Source organism: Manihot esculenta, chromosome 9, assembly GCF_001659605.2.
Source record: "Manihot esculenta cultivar AM560-2 chromosome 9, M.esculenta_v8, whole genome shotgun sequence".
Lineage (NCBI taxonomy): Eukaryota > Viridiplantae > Streptophyta > Magnoliopsida > Malpighiales > Euphorbiaceae > Manihot > Manihot esculenta.
The window spans coordinates 10900892-10912956 of NC_035169.2; positions in this window are offsets into that span (position 1 = coordinate 10900892).

Sequence of the window (12065 nt, forward strand, 5' to 3'; positions counted from 1 at the left end):
ACCTACAATCTAGGTTGGAGGGAGCACTCGAACTTCAGTTATGCTAGGATGAATCAATATCAAAATCCAGCCCAAGCAGCACCTGTGGAATCTAGTGTGCCCCTTGAAGAGATCGTAAAATCTTTAGCAAATATGGTGCAAAACCTTCAAGAGCAAATGAGTCAAATGGCTACTTCCGTGAGTAAGCTAGAATCTCAAGGGGAATCACCTTCTCAAACAGAGATTAATCTAAAGCAAAATGTTAGTGCCATCACGTTGAGAAGCGGGAGAGAACTTCAAAATGATAGGGCTGATGATAGGGCTGCACAATTGCAAAAACAGGTTGCTGAAGAAAATCTGCCAGAAAGTGATCCCGAAAATCTGTTTGCCCAAACAACAGGCCAAATAGACAGGCAAACTACATAGCAGGGCATAAACTATTTGCCCAAACAGGTCTAGCAGCCAACGCAAACAGACTGTGGTCCATCCAAACCATCCCAGCATACAGAATGAAGCTTGCCCAAACCAGTTGAGCAGATATCCTAGCCAGAATGTCATTTGCCTGAACAAGAAAAAGAGGAGCAGGGGAAGACAGACTGTTGTTCACCCGAACAGCAGAGGCAGAGCAGGCAGACGCTTGTTTTCCCAACCAAGTTATGCAGGTGACACAAGTAGTAAGCTGTTTGCTCAAACAAGAGGAGAAGGCAGAATCTTGTTTGTCCGAACAGGGGATCTCCATATAGCAACTTCTAGAATATGCAGAAAATGAAAGTCACATCCATGAACATTCATTCCAGGCCCAAACTGATGAACCATAGTACGTAGACATTGTGAATTACCTAGCCACAGGTAACTTGCCTTCTAATATGCCCAAGCACACGAAGGACAAAATAAAGAAGAGTGCAAAGTACTATGTCTGGGATGAACCATACCTCTGGAAGCACTGTTTTGACCAAGTGATAAGAAGATACATCCCAGATCAAGAAATAGACTCAGTCCTTACATTCTATCATTCATACAGTTGCGGTGGACACTTTGGACCACGAAAGACAGCTCACAAAATCCTCGAAAGTGGACTGTTTTGGCCTAATATTTTTTGAGATGCCTATTTGTTTTGCAGATCATGTGCACGATGACAGCAGATTGGAAACCTGAGCAATAGAAATCAAATACCGCAAAATCCTATCATGGTCTGCCAGATATTCGATGTATGGGGCATAGACTTCATTGGGTCATTTTCTCCATCCTTTGGATACACCTATATAATCCTCGTAGTGGATTATGTATCCAAATGGATAGAAACTAGAGCAATCAGAACCGATGATGCAAAGGCGGTAGTAGATTTTGTGAAGACTAACATCTTTGCCAAGCATGGAGTGCCCAAGGCGATCATCAGTGATAGAGAGACTCACTTTTGTAATAAGGTAGTGGAAAACCTTCTCAAAAAGCACCATGTTATACACAGAACATCCACAGCCTACCACCCTCAAACGAATAGGCAAGCTGAAGTGTCTAATAGAGAAATCAAAGCCATTTTAGAAAAGACAGTGTGCCCCAGCAGAAAAGATTGTAGTGTACGATTGGAAGATACCTTATGGGCATACAGGACAGCCTACAAGATGCCTATAGGGATGTCTCCTTACAGATTGGTCCACGGAAAAGCCTGTCATCTTCCAGTTGAGCTTGAACACAAGGCTTACTGGGCTGTCAAGAGTTGCAACATGGATCTTAAGGAAGCTGGACACCATCGAAAGTTGCAACTCCAAGAACTAGAAGAGATAAGACGAGATGCATACGAGACTTCTTAGAACTACAAAGCCAAGACCAAAGCCTCCCATGACAATCGTATTTCAAGAAAACAATTCGAGGTAGGTGATAAAGTCTTACTCTTTGATTCTCATTTGAAGTTGTTCCCATGAAAGCTACGGTATAGGTGGATTGGGCCATTCATTGTGGAGCATACTTATCCCCATAGAGCCGTAGATATTCGCAGCATAGAGACAGAGAAGATCTTCAAGGTGAATGGACATCGCCTGAAACTATACTATGAAGGGTTCGCGGTGCAAGTAGTGGAAGAAGTTCCACTTAATCATCCTCCTCAACTTGCTTAGTGCTTCGCACCAAACAACCACACTAGGGAGTACTCAGTTTCCTTTGAACTTTAATATCTCCAATACATTGAGGACAATGCATGAATTAGGTGTGGGGTGCGTATCTCTGAATTTTTATTTTTAAGTCCATTTTTGCTTTAATTTCTAGTAGCATACATTAGGTGAATTTTTTTTTCATTTTTGTTATTTTTGCCTATAATGCACGCACATGTAGCCACAATTTTTTTTTCTTTTTTTCTATTTTGGTATGCTTTACTCAAACACATAGGCTATGTTGAATGAGCTTTCCTTCCATGACCCCATTGATGTGATGACTCTTTAAACCTAAGTTGAATCAATTGCAGTGAGTTGTATTCATTTTTTGGGAATTTCCTTTTCAATTGAATCTTTGAGCTTGTTATGGTGATAAATGAATGATATTACTCATTAGAGAGAATAATAAAGATGTGTGAAACTAAATATGACTTATTTTAGCAATTGATATTGATCTGCCCAATTCACTAAGAAAAAAAAATTCAACAAAGGCAAAGACTTCAAAAGCACAAATAAAAACTGTTCCAATGGTCAAAAGACTATGAACAGAGCTAGTAGCCACTTGGACAGGTGACTAACTGAGTAATTGAGGATGGGTATCACAAATATGTACCTTCACGTCAAAAGGTTTGTGACTTTTTCAAGTAAGAATAAAGTACAAAAAGCTGAATAAAGTGCTTCAAGTTAAGGGCAAGTCACTCCGAAAGCTAGAAAGAGTCTAAACTAAACAAGAATATGTGCATGTATAATCTCTCTCTTGAGAAAAATAAATACTAGCCATGGTAGGTAAAGGGAGACAAAAAAAGAAGGAGAGTAACCTTGATGCATACACTCTTCACTGCAATGCTTCAAAGTAGGGGTCTAAGGTAAGAGCTTAAGTGGAAATAAAGGATCAAGTAGCAAAGAGAGCTTGTTTGACTAAGTTTATTTGCTTGAGGACAAACAAAGGGCTAGGTGTGGGGTATTTGATCAGACAAAATTTAGACTCATTTATCATGTTGTTATTAATGTTAATTTACACATTTTCTTCCTAATTTTGTGGTTTTGATCTTATTTTGCAGAAAACAGTGTGATATTTTGAGATCCAGAGGATAGGATTTCCTTTTGTGTGTGTAAGCTTGATCCTTTTAGGGGGTCCTTCTTCTCCTTTTATTCTTTTCTTCTTGTATGCCATTGGTGCCTAACGGTTTTTCTGCTACAGTGACATCTATCTCTGTCAGGCAGGCCCGTACAGTCAGTCGCCATACCCATGTCAGGCGGCCATTTAATTTTTCCCAGTGCGCATGTGATAGAGCATATTTTAGCCCATTTTATCATGATGTTATTGATGTTTATTTACATTATTTCTGCCTAATTTTGTGGTTTTAACCATGTTTTGTAGATATTAGGTGTAAAGAGACAAACTTGAGAAAATGCTCTCAAAACTGCCAAAAGGTGCCAAATATGGAAAGTGCCAAAAAAGGAAAGTTTTCAAATAAGAAAACTTTTCAAAAAAGGAAAGTTTTCAAATAAGGAAAGTGCAGAAGCAAAAGTAAATAAGGAAAGCTCAGTCAGAAGATTATTTGAAATTCAAATCGCAGATCTTTCTTTCCTTATTCAAAGATGTGCACACACTGCAGTAGTCATATCTTCCTATTTAGGCAGCAAGATTACATGAAGACACACTTGCCTCTTCCACATTCAGTATTCAAAATTCAAACGAGGGCTCCACCTAAAAAGAAAAGACTGGACATATTCACTTTCCCTTCTGCACATCCATCCATGCGCGCTAACTTCCCTTTGCAGAGCATCCGTGCACGCCTCTTGCCTTCTGAAGAGCTTACAACGCGATTCTTTCCTTTTCAGACACAACTTGGGCAGTAAGCACCTCTTGGGCAGCAAACACCTCTTGGGCAGCAAGGGCAGCAAGTAAGGACTTAGGGCAACACTTTCAACTATAAAAAGACACATAAGGAGCCTCCCCGTACCTTTTTTCACTCTCCCTTGGACACACCTATGGGATTGCAAGTGACACCATCTCTTCTTCTTCCTTTCTTTATTTTTAGTTTTTGTTTCAGCCATGAGTGGCTAAAATCTTTTATTCTAGTTGAAGATTGGTTGAAACTTAAGTTGTTTTATGGATTGTGAGATCTAAACATAAACTGTTTGTCTTTGGTTTATTCAATATTCATACAATTTCATGCTTGATTCTATTATTGCTTTATTGTTTTGATCAAATTGGCCACTTGATTCTTGATTACAAGGTAATATATTGTTAGTTTGGATAATTTTAAGTCCGTAATTGCTTGGATTGTTCAAACATAAGAACACTTGGTGTAAAAACTAAGGAAATTGTATGATCTAGCAACATCTCTTGCGTTTGAGTAGTTAGGATTGGATCTCTCTATCTCTTCATGCAATTAACAATTGTTTTGATGTTTAAGGCCCAAAGACGTTCCTTGGTAATTTGTTAATTAGTAATTAATTACAGGATGTTCTCTAATTGGTTTAATCTTAAGGAGAGACATGGTGGTGAGAAGTGTTTTCCATCTCCATAACTGATCTATTGAATCAATCAAAAGAACATAAGTTTCAATGATCAATCCAAACAACTGAAGTGGATCCAACTCTTCAATTAGAGCCTTCTCATTATTGATTTCCCTTTTATTTTATTATTCGCTTATTTAATTGCTTTCAGTAGTTGTTAAATTGAATCAATCTCAAAACCCCCTCTATTTTACTTTCAGTTTAGTTGGTTTCAGATTTATCTCGTTTCAATTTATTTTACTTTCAGTTTCGCTTTCAGTCAATTCTCTTGGTCTTGTTAAGAAAAATAGATAAGTTTTCAATTCTCTATGGATTCTATCGTTTACCACTATCTGCAGTAGTAATATTGTTGATAACCAGAAAGGTTATTTTTGACCGGTTTCGACAACCGTGAGTCAGCATGCGAACAGGGCTATGAAAGGATGGGGCTTGCTTGTTTCTCCCCATGTCCCCTTCTCGGGCCGGCCTCCTCCCCATTGGGCTTGGGCTGGCCAACGACTCGGCCCATTATTCGTGTTAGAATCTGGGCCGAAGCCGCTGGGCAGTCTAGTTTAGGGAAGTTCTGAGTTCAAGGCCTGATCTACTTCTGTGGACCCTGACTCAGCCAAAGTGTAACGCCCCGAAAATCCGGACCGCTACTGGCGCTAGGATCCGGGTCGACTTAAGGCCGCCGGGACCCGTAGCAAGCCTGACATATAACCTGTAAACCTGTATAATCCCATACATGATCAACAACATGCATAAAAATTAAAACTTTTCTTCATACATACAATTGTCATCAACTAACTCAACCTGTGCATACTCTGAACATATACATAACATAGTCCCTCTGTGGGATCTCATCAAGCCTTAAAGGCAAAACAACCTGTGTTGAGTTAGTTTACATAAACATCATAACATAAGATCATGTATATACAAAAGGGATTAACAATATATTATGGTCAAGCACAACTCTATCCTCAATGACCTCATTACATAACATCCTGAATATTTTTACATTTCATCATAATACAATTGTCATGTCCACAATCTAACTATTACATACATATGACTTCTTCTTCTTGCCTTCTCTATCTATCCCGTACCTGCAAACCTGAGGGTTAGGGGAGAGGGGTGAGCTAGATGCCCAGTGAGTAGAATTGTAAAAAGAATATTTAAAACATGCTATCATGAAATGCGTCACTGCACAAACAAATCACACCACGGATGGACTGATTCAAAAATCCCTCAACTCCATGCCCGGCCCTATTATGGGCACCACAGGACTTCGTATTGCCCGGCCCTATTATGGGCACCACAGGACTTCGTACTCGGAGTTATTGCCCGGCCCTATTATGGGCACCACAGGTCTTCGTATTGCCCGGCCCTATTATGGGCACCACAGGTCTTCGTATATAGAAGGCTAATGAATCATCCTAATGTCCATCCATTATCATCTATCACAACAATACAATGCGGCATAGTCGTGAATTCTAATGCAAACAACCTATAATATGATCATGATGCATGAAGCATGATAAAAGCATTTCATTCATTTTTTTTTTTTTTAAAAGGTTAAGTTTAGTTCCACTCACCTCTGGCTGACTCTGACAAACTCTGTAGCAGCTGGCTCACTGCTGGGGTCCTTGGTTCCTCGGGTCCGAACCTACACAGGTGGACTCCAATGAGGGACCAAACATACATAAACATAACTCTAATATATCCCCCAAAAACCCCCTAAAACATCCTGAAAATATCACATAGAGATATGCATGAAGTGGCTGAACAGGGCACTTTCGGCGGCACCTTCGGCGGCCGAAAGTCCTGGACAGAGACGAAACTCAGGTAGGTTCGGCGGCACCTTCGGCGGCCGAAAGTGCCTGACAGAGACGAAAGTCTCTTTTCGGGGGCAACTTCGGCAGCCGAAAGGCCTGCCTCCCCAGCCATGTTCGGCGGCCGAAAGTGCCTTCGGCTGCCGAACCTGGTTTCTGCCAAAGGGCAGAAACTTGGTTCCCAAATGCATTTTCGCCTCCAAACTCACCAATCATGCATACCACTCAACCAAAACATGCATACAAGTTCCTAGGGGCCTCAAAACATCAAATACCCCAACTACAACACTTCAAGCATACTCAAACATGCCACATTGTTCATAAATCACATAAAACCTAACATTTGCTTAAAAACTCATACAACCCTATACATGCCATTCTATCCCATAAAATCACTTAAAACTTACTTAAAACACATGAGGAGCTTAAGATCGGCTCTTACCTCTTGAAGATCGAGAGGGAGACGACCTAAACTTGGAGATCCACGAAAATGAGCTCCTGAGTTCCCAAAGCTCCAAAACTTGGTTTAAAAGCTCAAAACCTTCAATGCAAGCTTAAAACTCAAGAAAAATGGTAGAGATTTGGAGGAAGAACACAAGAGTTGAAAAAGGAAGGTCGGAAGCTTGCTGTGGCCGAAAATGGGAGAAAGCGCCCATTTCGGCTAAGTGCCCCATTTATAGGTGGCTGGCCAGGCCACGTTCGGGGGCCGAATGTGCCTCCGCATCCATGCAATGTTCGGCGACCGAACTTGACTTTCGGCGGCCGAACCTGGACTGCCCTCACTCATGCTTTCGGGGGCCTAATGTGCCTCCAAAACGCATGCATGTTCGGCGGCCGAACTTGACTTTCGGCGGCCGAACCTAGGTTTTCCTCCAATGCTATTTTCATGCAAAAACTCATTTAGTTTCATACTTTAAAACCATTAAAATTCATGAAAACATTTTATAAAACATGTTTCTACCCTTCTAGAGATCTCCGACATCCGAGATTCTACCGGACGGTAGGAATTCCGATACCGGAGTCTAGCCGGGTATTACATTCTCCCCCCCTTAAGAACATTCGTCCCCGAATGTTCCTCACTAGCACACATAGCTTGGCAAAGAACATAACACACATACAAGGCACATAAACACATAGGGATCTAACCTTAAAAGAGATGAGGGTACTGCTGGAGCATAGACTCCCGTGTCTCCCAAGTGCATTCTTCCAAGTTGTGGTGATTCCATAGGACTTTCACCATCGGGATTTCCTTGTTTCCTAACTTTCTGATCTGGGTGTCTATGATCCGCACTGGCTGTTCAACATAGGTGAGATCCTCTTGGACCTCCACATCAGGCTCATTAAGAACCTTGCTCGGATCTGACACAAACTTCCTCAACATTGAAACATGGAAAACCGGATGGATTCTTTCCATCGAAGCAGGTAAATCCAGCTTGTACGACACATTCCCAATCTTTTGCAAGATTTCAAAGGGTCCGATGTATCGTGGGGCTAGTTTACCTTTCTTCCCGAAGTGAACCACTCCCTTCATTGGAGACACCTTGAGCAATACCAGATCCCCCTCCTGAAACTCTAACTGTCTTCTGCGGACGTCTGCATAGCTCTTCTGTCTGCTTGCAGCAGTCTTGATTTTTTCTCTGATTATGGGTACCACCCTGCTGGTGATCTCTACTAACTCAGGCCCTGCCAAGGCCTTTTCTCCAACTTCCTCCCAGCAAACAGGTGATTTGCACTTCCTTCCATACAAAGCTTCATATGGAGCCATCCCGATGCTAGCATGATGGCTGTTGTTGTAGGCAAACTCCACCAAAGGTAGATGTTGCCTCCAAGAACCGCCAAAGTCTAGCACACACATTCTGAGCATATCCTCGATAGTCTGGATGGTCCTTTCTGACTGTCCATCAGTCTGGGGGTGGAAGGCAGTACTGAAATCCAACCTAGTACCCATGGCATTCTGCAGACTCCGCCAAAACCTGGAGGTGAACTGGGGCCCTCTATCTGACACTATAGAAACAGGAACCCCATGCAGCCTGACGATCTCATCCACATACACCTGCGCCAATTTGTCCACAGAGTAGCCACTCCTGACAGGAATGAAGTGAGCAGATTTGGTGAGTCTGTCCACAATCACCCATATGGAGTCCAATCTGTTGGACGTCGCCGGTAACCCCACTACGAAGTCCATAGCTATATTCTCCCATTTCCACTCTGGAATAGGTAGCGGGTTAAGCATTCCAGCCGGCTTCTGATGTTCCAGCTTCACCCTCTGACATATTTCGCAGGCGGACACAAACTGTGCCACTTCTTTCTTCATCGCTGGCCACCAATAAACTTTCTTTAGATCTTGATACATCTTGGTGGCTCCGGGGTGAATGCTGTATCTTGCATTATGAGCCTCTCTCATAATGTCTCCTTTTAGCCCAATGTCATCTGGTACACATAGTCTGCTCCCATAGCGGAGGATCCCCTTACTGTCGAATCTGTACTCGCTATCATTGCCTGACTGAACAGTCCTGGCAATCTTCACTAACTCCGGGTCCTCATGTTGTTTCTGAGCCACCTGCTCCAGAAACACGGGTGCTACTCTCATCTGGGCCACTAAGGCACCTGTACCAGACAACTCCAACTGTAGACCTTCCTCAATAAGCTTGTGGAACTCCTTCACCACTGGTCTCCTCTCTGCCGCGATGTGGGATAGACTGCCTAGTGACTTCCGGCTTAGGGCGTCTGCCACGACATTCGCCTTACCCGGATGATACTGAATCTTGCAATCATAGTCACTCAGCAGCTCCACCCACCTTCTCTGCCTCAAATTCAGATCCCTCTGACTCAAGATGTACTGCAGGCTCTTATGATCTGTAAAGATCTCACATTTCACCCCATAGAGGTAATGCCTCCACATCTTGAGTGCAAAGATTACTGCTGCCATCTCAAGGTCATGTGTGGGGTAATTCAACTCATGCTTCTTCAGCTGCCTAGAAGCATAAGCGATCACCTTCTCATTCTGCATCAGTACACAACCCAGTCCCACACGGGACGCATCACAAAAGACTGTAAAGTCCTCATCACTAGATGGCAGAGCTAACACTGGTGCTGAAGTCAACCTCTTCTTAAGCTCCTTGAAACTCTCTTCGCACTGGTCGGTCCACAGAAATTTCTGATTCTTCTTGGTTAACCTGGTCAGAGGAGCTGCTATCTTTGAGAAGTCCTGAACGAACCTCCTGTAGTAACCTGCCAAACCCAAGAAACTTCTAATCTCCGTCACTGAAGTGGGTCTAGGCCAGTTAGCCACAGTCTCTGTCTTCTTGGGATCTACCTCAATACCATTCTCTGACACTACATGCCCCAAGAACGAAATGCTCCTCAGCCAGAACTCACATTTAGAGAACTTGGCATACAAGCCATGTTCCCTCAAAGTCTGCAAGACCAACCACAGATGATGGGCATGCTCCTCTGCATTCCTGGAATACACCAAGATGTCATCTATGAAGACAATAACGAAGTGATCCAGGTACTGGCTAAACACTCTGTTCATGAGATCCATGAATGCTGCAGGGGCGTTAGTTAACCCGAACGGCATCACAAGGAACTCAAAATGCCCATATCTGGTCCTGAAAGCCGTCTTTGGCACATCCTCATCCCTTATCCTTAGCTAATGGTACCCCGATCTTAGATCTATTTTGGAGAAACAACCCGCTCCGGCTAGCTGGTCGAATAGATCATCGATCCTAGGCAATGGGTACCTATTCTTGGTAGTGACTTTGTTCAACTGCCTGTAGTCGATACAAAGTCTAAGGGATCCATCCTTCTTCCTCACAAACAAGACCGGAGCACCCCAAGGTGAGGTACTCTGTCGGATGAAACCCTTTTCTACCAGCTCTTGCAATTGCTCTTTCAACTCCTTTAACTCGGCTGGAGCCATCCTGTAGGGAGGGATAGAGATCGGTCTAGTTCCAGGCATCAACTCTATCTCGAACTCTATCTCCCTAGCAGGTGGTAAACCTGGAAGCTCATCAGGAAAGACATCCTGAAACTCTCTGACAACTGGCACCGAGGCCGGCTCCCTGACCTGACTGTCTAGCTCTCTCACATGAGCTAAGTACCCCTGACATCCCTTCCTAAGCAACCTACGAGCCTGAAGAGCTGATATCAGACCTCTAGGTGTGCCCCTCTTGTCTCCTCTGAAGACGACCTCTGACCCGTTCTGATCTCTGAACCTGACTACCTTGTCCCTGCAGTCCAAGGTAGCACCATGGGTAGATAGCCAATCCATCCCTAGAATGACGTCAAAGTCTGTCAAATCTAGAACCACAAGGTCGGCGGAGAGGCATCTTCCCTCAATAAAAACTGGACTGTACTGGCAGACTGACACTGCCACTGACGGGTCACACTTGGGTCCACTGACCCATAGGGGACACTCTAACCCAGAGACTATCAGACCTAACCTCTCAACGGCTCTCGGAGCAATAAATGAATGAGATGCACCTGGGTCCATTAATGCATGCACATCAGAACACCCAATGACGAGATTACCTGACACCACGGTGTTGGATGTGTTAGCCTCCTGCTGTGTCATGGTGAAGATCCTGGCTGGAGCTGTTGGACCTTCACCTCGGGAACCAGAAGAAGAGGCTGCCCCTCTCCCTCTACCTCTGCCACTGCCCTGAGTTGTGGCTGGAACTGCTGGCTGTGCCACACTACCAGAAGCTGTCTGCTGGGGCTGGCCCATAAAAGGCGCTCTAGGACAATCCCGAGCTATGTGTCCCTCCTGTCCACATCTGAAACATGCATTAGTCCCAGCTCGACACACTCCCCTGTGCGGTCTTCCACATCTCTGGCATTCTGTACCATCTGAGCCTGAGCTCGAGCCACCGCCGAATCCCAGACCGGATTTCAATTTGTTCCAAAACTTATTCTTCTTCGGCTTCTTGGTGGTGCTATCCCACCTCTTCTTACCTGAGCTCTGAGAAGAGAAACCTGGTCCTCCTCTATTTGGGGTCTTAACCCCTGAAGACTGGGTCACTGACTGCTTCACTGACCCCTCAACTATAGCACTTGCCTCCATTCTTCGAGCCATATCCACCACAGTGTGGAAACTTTCTCTCTCAGCTGACTGAACCAACGAGGAGTACCTGGAATGCAGCTTCATAACATATTTCTTGGCTTTCTTTGTATCTGAATCTAGAGCTTGCCCTGAAAAAGGCAATAGCTCCAAGAATTTATTCGTGAACTCCTCTACACTCATGTACTCTGACTGCCTCAGTTGCTCAAACTCAATCATTTTCAGTTCTCTAGAACTGTCTGGAAAAGCCCATCCAGCGAACTCATTCGCAAATTCTTCCCATGTCATACCGTCTAGTCTCGGGTCCACATAACACTTGAACCATTCCCGTGCCTTCTTGCACTTTAAAGTGAACCCTGCCATCTGAATGGCCCTGCTGTCACTTGCCCCTAGCTCATCAGTTATTGTCTTCACTACTCTCAGATACTCAAAGGGGTCATCCCCTGACTTGTATTTGGGAGCATCTAGCTTGAGGTAATCTGTCATCTTTACCTTGCTCCCATCGACTGAGCTAGGTCTAGGAGGTTGAGTAACTGGGGCTGC